Here is an 18,056-nt window from a genome sequence, read left to right as displayed (position 1 = left end):
GTAATATCATACTCATCTCTCATCAGACTACAATATCAATTAACCGTATCATATAAAAATCTTTTAGAATGGGCAAGAAGGTAATTTTGCCACATGTGTGAAGCATTGGCCGTGTTGGACTTGGGTAAATCTTTGTTTACTTTTACAATTTTTAGGGCCTTTTACTGAATTTTTGTGATGATGGTTGATTGTCATTCCTTGAGAGATAAAAGAGACAACATCATCAGATATGCATATAAATAATATCACGGGGTGGACACTAGATGATAGTGTCAGACGAAAAGTTGAAGAAACGTGTTTTGGGTTCTTGTTCAAGCTCCACGAGACGTTGCTGAAGATAAAAGGGGGGGTTGTCGTTATCCCTGAATTTTGTAAGTGCTCTCGTGAGAAACTATAATGCTGAAGCTGACTGCTTTAAAATTGGAAACGGTGCGAATGAGTTTGATTTAGATTTTGGGCTAGAGGATATCCTCTATATTACCAAACTTCCCATCAATGGGATGCCGGTGACGGGAATAATACCGCAAGATGCTGTCCAAATATTGGTAACACATTAGCTATGGAAAAAATTGATGCAGAAAATACGCTTGAAGTTGAATCAAAACCAAAATTGAAAGGAGGAGTTAATCTACAGAAATTTCTAAAACACTTTGAGAGGCATGGGGTTAGATCTACAGTGGATATTGGCATCTTTGCAAAGGCTTTCATATTTTACAGTTTAGGAATTATTTTGTTTCCTACCCGGTCAGCCACATTATCTGCCTCTTTTGGATGAGGCGATCAACAACTATGCTTGGGGATCAGCATTGTTGGCTCACATCAAGAGTGATATGGCTGGAATAGTTAAAAAAAAAACAAGGAAAATCAAATCTTTGCTAATTTAGTTTAGCTTTGACGGTATTTGCGTTGGAGCGTTTCCCTTCCCTAACGTAGGGAATAGTGCTAGCGTCTAACTTACCAACTGAACTCCCCTTATCTCTCGGGTGGATTAACATGCTCGTCAAATATTTCAGGCCATCAATTAAGAGAAAAAATGTTGAAAAGTTGGAAGAGGAATTTAAAAATATGACGGTGAATGACATAAATTGGATGCCATACGGGTCTAATAGGCTGCAAGTGCCTAGAAATTTTGAGGATCAGCTACTTCTAAAATATGTGGTGGCACCATGCATTGACTTTATAGCATACATATGGTTCGCCCCGACCTATGCTATAGACAGTTGGGGCTAGAAGAAGATGGTGTGAGAGATATTGATGTTCCAAAGTGGAGTTTTCTCAAACCATTGGTGGTATTAACAGAAAGAAAAAAAAAAGAAGGAGTATAACTATGCGGAGTTGAATGAAATGTGGGATAACAAATTATCCTTCTTATTTATATCATATCATGTCAATTATAAAATAGAAATTCAAAGATAAGTAATAAGGACAAATATTAAACTTGGGTTCGTCAAAGACCAAAAGTGCTATTAAACCTAAAAAAATGAGGGAATGAAATATCGTAGACTCTGGAGACGTCTGGGTCGGGAAGGCTTCCCGCGCCGGAGAAGAGGTGGAGGTGGTGGTCCGAACCTGAAAAGCAGAAGAAACAATAACATATCATGTCAATTATAAAATATAAATTCAAAGAAAAGTAATAAGAACCAATATTGCCAAACTTGGATTCGTTAAGGACCAAAAGTGTTAATGGTAAAAAAATTGTTATGTGCCTTACTTCCCGCGGGGAAATTATGGTCCCTAAAATTTAGAAAAAAATAAGATATTTCAATATCTCAGGTTCTGTTTTAGTAGGACGATCTACTAAGTAGGATAATCTGTTAGCCCACATTTAATTCAACTCCGCATAGTTATACTCCTTCTTTTTCTTCCTATTAATACCACCAACGTAAGATCTGAGATCCAAACCTTTATTTGCAGATGGTTTGAGACGAATCCTCTTTGGAACATCAATATCTCTCACACCATATTCTTCTAGCCCCAACTGTCTATAGCATAGGTCGGGGCGAACTATATGTATGCTATAAAAGTCAATGCATGGTGCCACCACATATTTTAGAAGTAGCTGATTCTCAAAATTTCTTGGCACTTGCATCCTATTAGAACCGTATGGCATCCAATTTATGTTATCCACTGTCACATTTTTAAATTCCTCTTCCAACTGTTCAACATTTTTTGTCTTAATCGATGGCTTGAAATATTTGACGAGCACGTCAATCCACCCGAGAGATAGATGAGTTCAGTTGGTATGTTGGACGCTAGCACTATTCCCTGCGTTAGGAAAGGGAAACGCTCCAACGCAAATACCGTCAAAGCTAAACTAAAACAACAAAGATTTGATTTTCCTTGTTTTTTTAACTATTCCAGCAATATCACTCTCAATGTGGGCCAACACTGCTGATTCCCAAGCATAGTTGTTGATCGCCTCATCCAAAAGAGGCTGATAATGTGGCTGACCGATCCTTGACCAGGTAGGAAACAAAATCATTCCTAAACTGTAAAATGTGAAAGACTTTGGAAGGATGCCAACATACATTGCAAATCTAACATCAGGCCTCTCAAAGTGTTTTAGCAGTTTCCATAGATTAACACATCCTTTCAATTATGGTTTTGATTCAACTTCAAGAAAATTTTCTGCATCATTTTTTTCCATAGGTAAACGTGTTACCAGGATTTGGACAGCATCTTGCGGTATTATTCCCATCACCGGCATCCCAATGATGGGAAGTTCGGTAATATAAAGGATATCCTCTATCCCAAAATATAAATCAAAACCATTCACACCATTTCCAATTCTAAAACAGTCAGCTTCAGCATTATAGTTGCTCACGAGAGCACTTACAAAATTCAGGGGTAACAACAACCCCCCTCCTTTTATCTTCAGCAACATCTCGTGGAGCTTGACCAAGAACCCAAAACACGTTTCTTCAACTTTTCATCTGACACCATCATCTAGTGTTCACCCTGTGATATTATTTATATGCATATCTGATGATTTTGTCTCCTTTATCTGTCAAGGATTGACAATCAACCATCATCACAAAAATTCAGTAAAAGGCCCTACAAATTGCAAAGGCAAACAAAGCTGAAAATGCACAATGTTACAGCCCGATTTTCGGTAGAATTATTTTAATTAATTATTATGTGTGTTTATATGTGATTATTTATCTCAGTGTGCACTTTATTATGTGTGTTTATTCGGGATTAGTGGATTTTGGCTTAGAAAGGGGTATTTTAGTCATTTTGGACTCAGGGGTATTTTGGTAAATTGGTGAGCAAGGGTAAAGTAAAATAGTCTTTGGGGTACGAGAATTATTTTTAGTACCTTAAGTGAGAGAGGTTAGTTTTGTTAAGTTATTAGTAAGTGGTGGTAATTGATTAGAGACGGTAACTATTCATTTTTTTTTACGGTTAAGAGAGTAGTAACTCGGTGAATTATTTAGTAAGACATTGAGCCCATTTAAGACAACTAGGGTTGATCCCATTTGAGTAGTGACTATATAAACACTAGTCTTATGAGAAATTAGGTCATATACTCATTCACACATTTCACAAAATTTTGAGAGGTAGAGAGAGAAAGAGCAAGAACAAGGGTTAAAGAGAAGAAAGCTTTGGAGAGGAAGAAAAAGGGTAGAGATTCAAGAGGGTGGAGCAAAAGTGAAGCCAAAGCTAGGATTTGCTTGGTTAGAGGTAAGGGGGATAGTACTCATTCATCATTTAAGCTATAATCTCTTTTTCTACTTAATTTCATAAGTGCTTATTTTGAGAGTTGAGATTTTTATGAATTTAAATGATGAATTCCATGCTCCTACTTTGATGTTAAGTTTGGGCATGTGATTTTGATGTTAAACATGTTGTTGTTTTTGATTTTACATGTATGAAATAGGATCATGTGAAACCTTGTTTGTTTTTGCTCATATTGGTGAAAAATGATGTTGTTATTAATTGTTGATGAATTCATGATTGAATAATGTTGTTGTTGCTGTGAGATGTTGTTGTTGAATTATGTCATGGGTATTCTCATTGGTGAAGTTGTGGTTTGAATTGTGAAGTTGTGTTGATTTTTATGTGTGAAGGACCAAAATGAACTAGATGTTGATTTGAGATGAATTGGTGTTTTAATCCGATGTTTTTTTGTGTGGTTTTGGATGCCTTTTTATGTTTGTAATTAAGTGTTTAAGCTTTGGGGTCAAATTTGGGGTTGACGGGGTCAAAATTGGGGATTTTGGGTGGAAAATAGTGAAAATCCGTAAGAGTTCAACCAGAACAGGGGAGCTGTCGCTCAGAGCGAGAAGCCGTCGCTCAGAGCGAGAAGCTCTCTGGAGAAATCTCGATCAGAGCGAAAATCTCGCTTAGAGCGAGCTGCTCAGTAACAACATTCCTTGTTTTGGTGTTCCGGGCATCCGGGGTCGATCCGGGTGGTTCCAAACTGATTCTTTTGAGCTTTCTAAACCTTTGGTAACATAAATTGAGTTAGATTGGACTTGGATTTGTGAATCATATCATAACTTTTTGAAAATAATTTAAGAACATGAAATTTCCGAAAACTCGATTTCTCATGGAAAAAGGGTAGGACTAGGGTTATCTAGTATTGTTATGATTTATAAAAATGTTTTGGATGAGAATCATGAACTTCGACTTAATTTAATGATTTGGTGATGGATCTTGTTGAATATGACTTGTGAATTATGACTTGTGATGGAGTCACACTATGGGGGGAAATGTTGCTAGACAGGTAAGAACTAGGGTTTGGATAGTGAAAGAGTTTAGTACTGTAGTTTGTAATAGTCTATGAAGCACAATTTTAGACACGAACACGACATGTCTGTACCAATAATAATTTGAGAAAATGACATAATTTAATTTAATCATATGTGTCAGTGTTGTGTCAGTGTCGGATACGATACCTATGTCAAGGAGTATATGTACTTCATATGTAATAGTCTATGAAACACAAACACATACACAACAAGACATTGACACATCGTCACCAGTAAATTTTAAAAAAAATGAATTTATTGAATGTAAATTACATGTGCAGGTGTTGGTAGTTGTCAGAAACTAAACACGCCTTCCATTAGAAGTATCGGTGCTACAAAGGTAATAGTGAAGAGTTTAGTACTCTTGTTTAGATTTATGGTAAGCAATGGAATGATAGAAGGTGCCTATGTTTAGAAGATTAAAATTGAGATCAAATTGAATAAAACTCGATATACTTCAAGCGACTCTTTACCCTTATTTGGGGCTAAAGTGTGAATTGAAGCCCCTAAATCAAGGGTAAAGAGTGGATTGCAGTCCATCCAACAAATAAAATTGGACAGGCTTCAAGTCCTAAAATATTTAGTAATCACTCCCTAAACTACTATTCTTTGTTTGCAGTTAAACTATGGGAATATCATAATCGCGTGTATATTGAGGTACCAAAGATTGAATTCTTTGTTTTTCCTTGTTTATTTTAATTCTGATGCTAAATGTGTATGTGTATTGTGTTTTTCACTGTATTGTTTATGCCGAAATTTAATGTTTATTGCATCCAACTCAACCTTGAATTCCTTTATAGGAACTAGCTGCCAAGGAAGAAGTTGCAAAGAAAGCTTTCTGAGGCGTTTTTTCCCTTCTCTTTTTTTAGGCCTTGTTGAAGCCTAAAAACATAAACTCGGACAAATTTACAAGTTAACACTTGATTTGTTGAACACCGGTCAACACCCTATAAATAAAGCAACATAATGTTGTTTAAATAGAAATACAAAATCAAACATCAAACGACGGTAAAAACAAACGGCGTGAGTGTTGTACGAAAATAATGTATTGGATTAGTAAGAAATTTCAAATACTTGTTTTTCTAACATACTTGTAAGGACGATAATTATTTGAAAAAAAATTAAAAAAAAAATTTCGGACTAATTGACAAACATGGAATAAAAGAAAATTTTAAAAACAATAAAATCAGAATAAAATACGTGTTTATAATTTTATTTAGAAATCAATTTTTTTTTTAGGGAAGAAATCAAAATATAGTAGTTGAAAAAAATATGGGTATCAGATATTTATTTAGTTAGCCATAAGAGCCGGCATTAAACGTTGATAAATGCTACTTTAATATACTTTTTTTCTTTTAAAAGGTCATTGAAAAATATCATTGATTAAAATTAACAACCAATAAATGTTAAACATAAGTTTGTGACCACAAATTATAGTCTTTTTTCACTATTAATGGAAAAATAGTAATAACCTTAATGATTAGTGGTATAATAGTGAATTTCTATAGGGTATTAGTAACATAATGGGCAAAGTGTGAGAAAAAAAGTTTCAGACCTCTCCTCTTCTCTCTCTCTCTCTCTCTCTCTCTCTCTCTCTCTCTCTCTCTCTCTCTCTCTCTCTCTTCTCTCTCTCTCTCTCAAACACTCTTCGATTCCTATTCCTACAAGCTTAAATGGAATCAAAAGGTAGTGCAAAAACTCATTTCCCTTCTCTTTTTCTAGGTCTTGCTGAAGCCTCTCAAGTGTGTCTTCCTTCTAAAATTCGTTAATAGAAGATAAAGGGAGCCAAAGTGAGTTAAAATTCTTCCTTCTTGTGTTGGCTGAGCCTACAAACCCTTTTTTCCCAAATCAATTCTCTCACTTTTGTTTGATTCAACATTGTTGCATGTAAAAGATGGATTGAAAATAGTAGCTGAAATTGGATTAAGGCTGATTATAGTATTGTTGGATTAAATTGATATATATATAAGTATGTTATCTTTTAAGTAGTAAGCTGATATTAGAATTAGGAAATTATGATATTAGTTAGTACCTATTTGTATATGAGCTGAAAATGGACACTATCCCATTTTAGATGATATATGCATAGAGGCATATATTGTTGAAATTATAAGAATATACGTAAGATGTTGGTGAATTGAACATACTAAAGATTACCTACAAAATTGTTATTGAACTATTCAAAATTATAATTTATACTTCCTTGTTGAACCTTAAGGTAAATGAATTAGTGTAAGAATTAGGAATAGGAGTTGTTGTGATGATTGTAATTTCCTCATTTTGAATCTAGACAAAAAATTCATAAGATTGGGAAACTGTTGAAGTTGGTTGATAAAGATCATGATTTTTTATATTTTTAAATAAAATGGAAATCATTGCTTAATCTTCCAATTGTATCATATTTGCTATATTCCTAATTTCGATACTCATTGGCCATCCCTAATAGTTATAAATGAAAATTGAATTTTAAAAAATAGTGAATGTTAGACAATGATGTTCTTTATGGATAACTAAACTATGTCTTTTTTGGGTAGTACTGATGATGAGTTTTTGGGATAGTACTAATGATGTCCTTTTAGGATAGTATATGTAATTGTCACTTGTTTGCTCATTTTGAGTAATTTGAATGTTAATTTATCATCAATTTTAGTTATGCTTATAGCAAAAATTTGAACGAAAGAAAGCAAAATTAAAGCAACGCAGCATTTTTGTAAATAAAACTACTTAATAAGGTTCAGTTTGGTTTTAGTTCTCTGAATCAAGACATTACCATCATATCAACTAAGTAAAGCAATGAAGCACAAATGGAAACACACATTGACATAACATGATAATCAGTAGTAGCCATCCAACTAAAGAGATAGAAATTCTGAATTTTCCTTTAGTCATGACGCTAAAGATCATAGAACATACAACACTAAGATCACAGTACCAATTTATTGTCACTAAGATGTCGCTATTTTATTATAAATGAGTAGTCTTGTCAAATATTGGCGGAATAGCACTGTTACAACTGCCATATAAGAACACTAGCAGCTATAACACTGTGAAATGTTAGAATTTGAACTAATTACTATTTTCTGAGACAGCTATAACACTGTGAAATGTTAGAATTTGAACTAATTACTATTTTCTGCGACATACGATTAACAACACTGTAAAGATGTGATGGGAAATGCCATAAATTTGAGGGAGAGAATGAAGGTGCGAGTTTTTTTAACTAATAAAAATAGCTACATCTTAGTGACAATAAGATGGTATTGTGATCTTAGTGTTGTATGTACTATGATCTTTGGCGTCATGACTAATGCAAAACTCATAATTTCTACCTCTTTAGTTGGATGCCTACTACTGATTATCATGTTCTGTCAATGTGTGTTTCCCTTTTTGCTTTATTGCTTTACTTAGTTGATATGATGGTAATGTCTTGATTCAGAGAACTGAAACCAAACTGAACCTTATTGTTGTGAAGTAGTTTTATTTACAAAAATATTGCGTTGCTTTAATTTTGCTTTCTTTCGATCAAATTTTTGCTATAAACATAACTAAAATTGATGATAAATCAACATTCAAATTACTCAAAATGAGCAAACAAGTGACAACTAGGTATATAACCCGTGCGTTGCACGGGTTTCATTAAAATATAAATTTGCAAAAATAATATTTTTATCAAGTATAATCAGAGATAGTTTTGTGATCGAATGTGTTTTAAAAATTACGTCAATTTTTTTCTTGGTCTCTATTCTATTAAAAATTGTGGCAACTTATCTTGTATTTCGAAAAACCCTAAATACAATATCAAACTCAAAGAAATGTGCACGCCTTCTCTTCTTTCTTGATCTCTCCCATGTGTGCAATATGCCTATATAAGTTTCTTATCCTAAAAGCATCTTATTTCTTTTGCTCATATTGCTTATGCACAAAATAATATTTTTCAAAAACTATTTACAGATTGCTTTTGATATTTTTTTAATGGATATTCCTTCAAATCGTATTAAATTGATTTATGTATGATTAGACATGAAGTTAATTAAAATAGACATCTAGTTATTGCATTGATGTTAAAATTTTCAGCTTCCTCACAAAAAAAAAAAATACATGATTGATTAATCAAGACCAGGAAATGAAAAGAATGCAAATGTTCTTGCAGTAAATTGTTTTTATTGCAATAAAATATTAAGATAAATAAAAATAAATTATGACTAATACATTTATACTAATAATAAAACGGTAGACTTCTATTTATTAAGACTAATAAGGTGTGACTGAAATTGTCTCCATGGCTGCTAATCATTCACTCCAAACTTAACTTTGATCTTCATCTTGGTTGGCTTAATTCGATTATGTATTTCGTATTTGTCCCTTAGCTTATAATAATCTATGTTGGTTTCTTGTTTGTTTGTTTTGGTCTTGTAATTAAGTGTTTGTAGTCTTGATTTCTATCATTGCACTCCTTGTGTTGGATAGAACTCTTTGTTTGGTTAACATATTCTATTTTGGTTTGTTTTAAAAAAATGCTTAAGAAATAAGTTAAAAATGATGGTTTTGGTAGGCCACACTGAATATTCATATTAGCAAAAATATGTCTAATAAATGATGTCACGTCATAAATGAATAAACCGTATCATAAAAAAATAAAATAATATGAGGGAGTGAAATTATGAAAAAGTTTATATAAAGGGAACAAAAAACTGATTATTGAAATAAGGACCAAAACTTCATTTATAAAAATATGAGGACCAAAAATGCATTTTAAGGCTAACTTTTTGTATTATAAAACTTATTTGTAAGTAAAAAGTGACTTGTTTCATCAAGAAAAAGTAAAAAAAAAAAAAGATGAGTAATTCAATCTATATATTATAACAAATAGCAACGAATTTATATCATATTCATTTGACAATAAAAGTTGTATAATCTTCTGTTAAAGAAACTTTTTATATATATCATCATCAACTATTCAAAGCCATAATTTACACAATTATTAATTTGATTCAAATAATAATGTAATTATTTTAAAAAATAAGTACAAAATATATCTAAGACACGCCAAATAAGTTAAAGCTTAAAAGCGAAAATATGAATCAAGATTCAAGTTTTTTTTTTAATGGAAAATGTTAGTATGTTAATTGTTATCTTAGTCCTTTTCTTGTTGCAATGACTTGAACCCAGAACTTTTAACTGCTCAACTCCTTTTAACTCATTTAATCTTTTAACCAAGATTCACGCTTGTATACATCACGATAACAGTAAACTAAATATTTTCAAATATTCATTCAATTATTTTTTTTAAATATATGATATCAACATCCAAACTTATCTAAGTTGAGTTACATTTCTTGCAAATAAGACACAGTCTGGATTCGTAGATTAATCAGGCCTCCAATTTCCACTTTCTTTGAGTCATGAAAACATCAAGGCACTACATGTAATTTAAAACCAATAAGAAAAATAATTGAATAAATAATTTTAGGTTAGATAAACCCACAAAAAATATTAGATAACATATAAAAGATAGTCAAAATAGGAGGATGAAAATAAAAATATAATAGATGATATGATTAGCACTATTTAGTATATACTAATTTTAAAACGCAGTTAATTTATCTTTAAAAATAAAACTAATAAACATTACTTATACCAACAATATATAAATTAGTCTCCATATAAATTCAAAAAAAAATTATTTTAATTGATGCAGATATTCGGATTAAGGCATATACTTACATGAACGGTCATTTTTCAAACACTTTTTAGAGACTTCTCAAGTAGCAATGATGCGTCAAAAACAAAAATGTAAGCGTCCTTTATCCTCTTATCCACATTTACATGAAAAAGATATCTACACACAAAAAAATATAACTAAATCAAATGATAATGAAAGATGAAAAAAGTAGGGTCATAAGAATTTGACCAATCTATATTATCGATATTATACAAAAACTTGAGTCTTTGATCTTTCCCACAAAAATCAATGAATGGTCTAAAATATTTGTGAAAATTTCTATATAATAAAAACTGCATAGTATCATTCATTAGGTGCTTGGAGAATACGATGATAACTCAAAACAAAAACTTCTATATGGTAAAAATATGTAGCACTTGGTTTAATATAGTATTAAAATAAAAATCATATATTAATAAGTTGGATAGTGTACCTTAGATTAGTTAGAATGAGGAAGTTTTGGTGAGGTTACATATCATCCGAATGCACATTATTAGAATGCATGTATAAAGGGATGGTGATATAGATGGAGACAAAGATAGAGATAGAAAAGATAGAATACGGCAAGTAGATAGAAGAAAGAGAAAAAAAACTCAGGTAGTTGAAGAAAATGAAAGAATTGGAACAAATTATTGGCATGCACAATTTATCTACCATAATAAAAAATATTTACTCCAATAATAAAAAATTATTTATCTTCCATATCATGAATTTGGCTTTATTCCCAACAAATTATTGAAATATGCACAATTTTTTTCCTATCAAAAAAAATATTGAATCATTAACATTATGATGAAAAATTAGGAGGAAATTGACCAATTATTTTTTAATTGAATTGATTGAGCATGACAATTTCAAAGATTAAATTGATAATTTACTCTTAACAAACAATTGCTCAAAAGTTTACACATAAATCAAACTTTTCAATTGATAGTTCTTAACTTTAGTGGATGAACCAAGATTAAGAATAACCAAGAGGGAAAATGACATTTAATAGGTAAGAATTGGTGGAGTTAGAATGGAAGGGTCAAAGTACTTTATAGAAATGAAAAAATAACACAAAATATATTGAAGTTGCATGGGATATATGCATATAGTGATTGGAATTTAAATAAATTTCCGATCAATATTGGTTGATGATTTATTTCAATTTTAGTTTACCGATGGCATTATAGTTTTTTCGTAAATACTCCAAAATCTATCATATTATTCCAACTCAAAATAATATAATATAGTGTATTTTTAATGCTAATTGAAGTTACAAAAGGGAATTATCACCAAAAAAGAGTTCTAAAAGTGAATCTTTTTAGAAAATTTTCATATACCATAGAATATGTTATAGCTTTGTCACAAAAAATAATTATAAGTCTTTAATGACAAATGTAACAAACCACTAAATTATAGAATAAGTAAAAATAATGGAAGAAAAATCAATATTAATGTAAAGATGACTACCTGTTCATATAAGAAGTGATATTTCAACAAAATTCACATATTTCTATGGCCTGTAATGAAACCGATAAAAGAAGAAATATTAGAAGGAATGAAAATGAAAACCACCAAAAAATGAAATGAGAGAAAATGTAAAGATGACTACCTTTTCAGTGACATTTCAACAAAATTCACCAATTTCTATGGTTTGCAATGAAATTAACAAAAGAAGAAATATTAGAAGGAATGAAAATGAAAACCACCAAAAAAAATGAAATGAAAGAAAATGTAAAGATGAGTAACTTTTCATATAAGAAGTGACATTTCAATAAAATTCACCTATTTCTAAAACCTGCAATGAAACTAATAAAAGAAGAAACATTAGAAGGAATGAAAATGAAAACTACCAAAAAAAATGAAATGAAAGAAAATGTAAAGATGACTACCTTTTCATATAAGAAGTGACATTTCAACAAAATTCACATGTTTCTAAAACCTGCAATGAAACTAATAAAGGAAGAAATATTAGAAGGAATGAAAATGAAAACTATGAAAGAAAAATGGGAGGAAGATAATAAGTAACATGAGTTGTTACTAATTGAGGGAAAATAAAAGGTTAGTGGTGGCTAAGAATTAATTGATAGAATAAAAAGTGTAGTAGAAACAAAAATGAACCAAAAGATGAAATGGAATTGGAAGAATTAGTAACATATCTACCTATTGTGTATTTATGATTATTAATTTTTTTTTTTTTTTTTTTTTTTACAAATGATTGTTAAAGTTCCACTTCTGAAACCGTAACAAACCAATGACATGGTGTGGTTTGTGGTTTTAATTGGTTATGCCAAAATTTCACAAGCAGTTACATAATTTATTGGATTGGACTATGAATGGAGGTTCAATGAAGCACTACAAAAGCATGACATTATTGCGATGGTAAAATATAGAGGGTCATATTTAATTAGAAGAGATGAGAAGCTTTTAAAAAAATTAGAGATGAGAAACATCTCTAAAGCATGCCACATAAGCAAAATGGAAGCTTAAGAATAGCTCAAGCTTCTAATTCAAAGATATATAGATTACATATACTATCCTAAAAGGACATCATTAGCACTATCCCAAAAACTCATCATCAGTACTACCCAAAAAAGACATAGTTTAGTTATCCATAAAGAACATCATAGTCTAACGTTCACTATTTTTTCGTGACAAAATTAGGTCTAACATTCACTATTTTTTAAAATTCAATTTTCATTCATAACTATTAGGGATGACCAGTGAGTATCGAAATTAGGAATATAGCAAATATGATACAATTGGAAGATTTAGCAATGGTTTTCATTTTAGTTAAAAATAGAAAAACTCATGATATTTATTAACTAACTTCAATAGTTTTGCAAATCTTATGAATTTTTTTTGTCTAGATTTCAAAATAAGGAAATTACAATCAGCACAACAACTTCTATTCCTAATTCTTACACTAATTCATTTATCTTGAGGTTCAAGAAGGAAGTATAAATTATAATTTTGAATAGTTAAATAACAATTTTGTAAGTAATCTTTAGTATCTTACGTATATTCCTATAATTTCAACAATATATGCCTCTATGCATATATCATCTAAAATTGTATAGTGTCCATTTTCAGCTCATATACAAAAAAGGTACTAACTAATATCATAATTTCCTAATTTTAATACCAGCTTACTACTTAAAGCATAACCTACTTATATATATCAATTTAATCCAGCAATACTATAATCAGCCCTAATCCAATTTCAGCTACTATTTTCAATCCATTTTTACATGCAACAATGTTCAATCAAACAAAAGTGAGAGAACTTCAAATGCGTAAATAAATGGCTGAGCAAGAGTTTTGTTTGAAGTTGAAATGCAAAAATTAGGAGCAGAAACAATTGAGCCAAAATAAACGGTTTTGAGGAAAGTGATTATGGAGCTGACAAGAGCTTAATTGAAGCTTAAACTGAATTGAAAGTGGACATAAGTGATAGAAATCCCACCTTAGGTAGTTATTTTCATGAGATTATATGACATGACTTATTTTAGCTTATATGTTATAAGATTAATCTCATGAAAAAAAAACTCACTAGAATCTAAAGGTGGGATTTCTATCTAAAGGAATCCACCATAATCACTTCTGTCCACTTTCAATTCAGCTTAAGCTTCAATTAAGCTCTTGTCAACTTTATAATCACTTTTCCCAAAACATCTTATTTCGGCTTAATTGCTTCTGCTCCTAACTTTTGCATAAACTTCAAACCAAACTCTTGTTCAGCCATTTAAGCATACATAACCAGTTCTGAACCATTCAAATTCAACTTAAACTTATATTTTAGCTTATGCCGCAATTTTCATGTCAAAACCCGTAAACAGTTTTTCCATCATCAATATCCAAACTTCAAACGCGTTTTCTGTATTTGTTCCTGATTCGTATCAATACGAAATTTATATCCAAACTGAAAGGAATTGAGTGTAGAATCCAAAAATTTCAACATACATTCAATTCTGAGTGACAGAGCAATATGTACGACCCAAATTAAAAAGATGCACAAGTTTTTCTGAGAAGAGACCAACACGTCTATGTTTATTGACCTGCACTGCAAGTAAGGAAATGCTAGTCGCCCTGCAGCGTACATGGGCATAAGTTTTTTTGAGTAAGGACCAACACAATTACGTTTATTAACCTCCACTGCATCTCGACTCAAACACAATAGAGATTGTTAACTAGCTACGCTGGCCACGCTAGCCACCCCACCATACCTTGGCATGAGGAAAAGGGAGAAATTTTACTTTACCATGACCAAGACAATGTTTGGCCAAGACGAAGCATGAAAAAACGTTGAACTGCATGTTTGGCCTATGCCTTCTCAAGTCATGAATGGCAAGACGACCCCATCATTCCCATGCTGGGGGACTGGGACTACCGACGGGACATGGAAAAGATGCATCAATGTTACTCTTCCATGACAAAGACAAAGTTTGGCCAAGACGAGGCATGAACAAATGTTGAACTGCATGTTTGGCCTGTGCCTGCCCAAGTCAAGAACATCAAGATTTCCCCTCTTTTCCACCAAATATCCCCCAAATTCATCAAAAAGATCCGAATTTATATTTTTTTTATGCAAACATCTCAAATTGATGAAAATGAGGGAGATTTGGGGGGAGCAGCTTGTTGGGGAATGGTTGGGGTGTCTGGGAGCGCCCTAGACAGTCCGCAGTCATGACCCATCAATGTGCTCCCCCTATATCTGCTTGATATGTCATTTCCAGTTTTGTAGAAAAATGATCAATTTTCCCTGCAGGCATAAAGTCCTGAAAAAGTGACCTAGAGGTTGAATTTTTTCACGAATTTTTGAAGTCATGTTTAGGACATAAAAACAACATCTCCTACAAAAAATTAGAATTTTCCGACAAGGGACAAATGAAATATGAATTTTTGACGCGCCAAAAACTTAAGAAACCAAAACATCAAAACATCGACCTAGAAATCGATTTTTGAGCTGCTTTTTTGCAGACACCTCAGTAAAAATACATATAGAGTATCTGCTAAGTTTCGTAGAATTCCGACAATGCCCCGATTTATTTTGATTTTTCGACCGATATTCAGGCATGTTTAGAACATTATAAGGACCAAATTTTGTTCCCCAAATATTCAGGCATGTTTAAGACATCATAAGGACCTCCACCGAGAAATTTTAGTGTTTTTGCACGAGGGATGAGTTAATTACGAATATTTTAAGCGTCAATAGCCGAAGAAACGAAAAAACAAACCTCCCGTTTACCTCCTGAATTGCAAAACATCACGGATGCCGCCTTGTCGTGGCTTGGCATGGGAACGAGAAGGTCGAGTCCCAGTCGTGAACAAAAATTTCAATCCATGAACAAAATTTGGCGCTCATGCCCGTATTATTAAGGTCATACCGATTGAAATTTTTGTTCACGACTGGGACTCGACCTTCCTGCCCATGCCAAGCCACAACAAGGTGGCATCCGTGATGTTTTGCAATTAAGGAGGTAAATGAAAGGTTTGTTTTTTCGTTTCTTCGGATACTGACGCCTAAAATATTCGTAATTAACTCATCCCTCGAGCAAAAACGCCAAAATTTCTCGGTGGAGGTCTTTATGATGTCCTAAACATGCCTGAATATTTGGGGGAATATTTGGCACGTGGATGGACGCGCATTTGAAAAAAATTGCGATTTTGTGTGTATCCGTCGAAAAATCAAAATAAATCGGGACGTTTTAGGACTTCTATGAAAACTTGGCAGATCCTCTATATGTATTTTTATTGAGGTGTCTGCAAAAAAACCAGCTCAAAATTCGATTTCTAGGTCGAAATTTTGGTTTCTTAAGTTTTTGACACGTAAAAAATTCATATTTCATTTGTTCCTTGTCGAAAAATTCTAACTTTTTGTGCGAGATGTTGTTTTTATGTCCTAAACATGCCTGCAAAAAATCGTAAAAAAATTCATCCTCTAGGTCACTTTTTCGAGACTTTATGCCTGCAGGGAAAATTAACCTTTTTTTCTCTACAAAACTGGAAATGACACATCAAGCATATATATGCGGAGCACCTTGATGGGTCATGACTGGGCACGACTGAGGACTGTCTAGAGCGCGCCCAGACACCCTCAACCATTTTCATCAATTTGAGTCGTTTTCATTAATTTTTTTTTGTTGATAAATTCGGATCTTTTTGATGAATTTTGGGAGATTTGGTGGAAAAGAGGGGGAAATCTTGTTGTTCTTGACTTGGGCAGACATGCGCCAAACATGCAGTTCAACATTTGTTCATGCCTCATCTTGACCAAACATTGTCTTTGTCATGGAAGAGTAAGATTGATGCAACTTTTCCATGTCCCGTCGGTTGTCCCAGTCCCCAGCATGGGAAAGAGGGGGTCGTCTTGCCGTTCATGACTTGAGAAGGCATAGGCTAAACATGTAATTCGACATTTTTTAATGCTTCATCTTGGCCAAACACTGTCTTGGTCATGGTAAAGCAAAATTTCTCCCTCTTTCTCACGCCCAGGTATGGTGGGGTGGCTATCGTAGCTAGTCAAAAACCCATGTCGGTCCCTTCTCGGAAAAACTTGTGCCCTTGTAATAACTGCAGGACGACTAGCATTTGTTTACTTGCAGTGCAGGTCAATAAACATAGACGTGTTGGTCCATTATCATAAAAACTTGTATCCTTGTAACGTTGCGGGGCGACTAGCATTTGCTTACAAAACTCTTTCGTGGCATTGAATTTGGGTTGACTCCGTCCTCGAAATCTCTGTTGTGTTTGAGTCAAGTTGCAGTGCAGGTCAATAAACATAGTTTTGTTGGTCCCTACTCAGAAAAACTTGTTCCCTTGTAACGCTGCAGGGCGACTAGCATTTGCTTACTTGCAGTGCAGATCAATAAACATAGCCGTGTTGGTCCCTTCTCGGAAAAACTTGCGCGTCTCTTTAAGCTTCAATTTAATCCCCTCATACAATCCAATTTACTAACACCTCTTAACCTTTAGAGCATATCACAAAATTCATCATTCTAATCAACAATTTCAGCTCTAGTGAACCAAATTCAAACCTAAAAGCAGAAACTCACCTTGTTGAATTAGAATTCTCTCACAAGCTCTCAACCAATTATTTAGCACCCAGGTTTCAGTTATGTTCCCTTCCTCCAATTATTGTTTTTAAACACCAAATAACCCACAATGACCAATGCTTCACACATGCAAAGCCATGTCAGCTTGAATCACCAAAAGTCTTTCTTAGGAGGAGTTGGGAAAGAGTGACACGACCAGGAGGAGAAAAGGAAAGGAGAGGAGATTTCCAATGCTTGTAATATGCATCAATTCATACAAGGAACATATTGATCTAATTGCATGTTGGTTTAGAGTGGATTTGAGTGAGAAATTTGATGGATTGGGTGAGAAAAGGGAGAATGGCGTGAGAGAGTAAGAGAAAAGAGGAGGAGCACTTTTCTGAAAGAGAAATGAGAGGAAAGAATGAGGGGAAGAGGGTAAACTGGTTTATATATACATGTGGTAGAATTACCTTATTGCCCTTTCTAAAAGATTTTCATTTGATACGGTTAACTGATACTGCAGTCTGATGAGAAATTAGCGGGATATTACACTCTATC

At 32.9% G+C, this 18,056-nt stretch overlaps 1 long non-coding RNA gene across 1 annotated transcript; it reads right to left on the bottom strand.

Moving 5' to 3' along the window:
* Positions 1 to 8,898: 8,898 nt before the first annotated feature.
* Positions 8,899 to 11,728, bottom strand: LOC146913569 (uncharacterized). Its single transcript, XR_015016247.1, has 3 exons — positions 10,910 to 11,728; positions 10,479 to 10,593; positions 8,899 to 10,173 (listed from the first exon to the last, which is right to left on the bottom strand). It is a non-coding gene; the product is annotated as an uncharacterized LOC146913569 (long non-coding RNA).
* Positions 11,729 to 18,056: the final 6,328 nt, after the last annotated feature.

The sequence above is a fragment of the Medicago sativa genome, chromosome 6, assembly GCF_051527215.1.
Source record: "Medicago sativa cultivar Bolivia chromosome 6, Bolivia_mono, whole genome shotgun sequence".
In the NCBI taxonomy this organism is placed as follows: domain Eukaryota; kingdom Viridiplantae; phylum Streptophyta; class Magnoliopsida; order Fabales; family Fabaceae; genus Medicago; species Medicago sativa.
The sequence above is the reverse complement of the archived record's forward strand: the minus strand, read 5'-3'. Positions and strand labels throughout refer to the sequence as shown.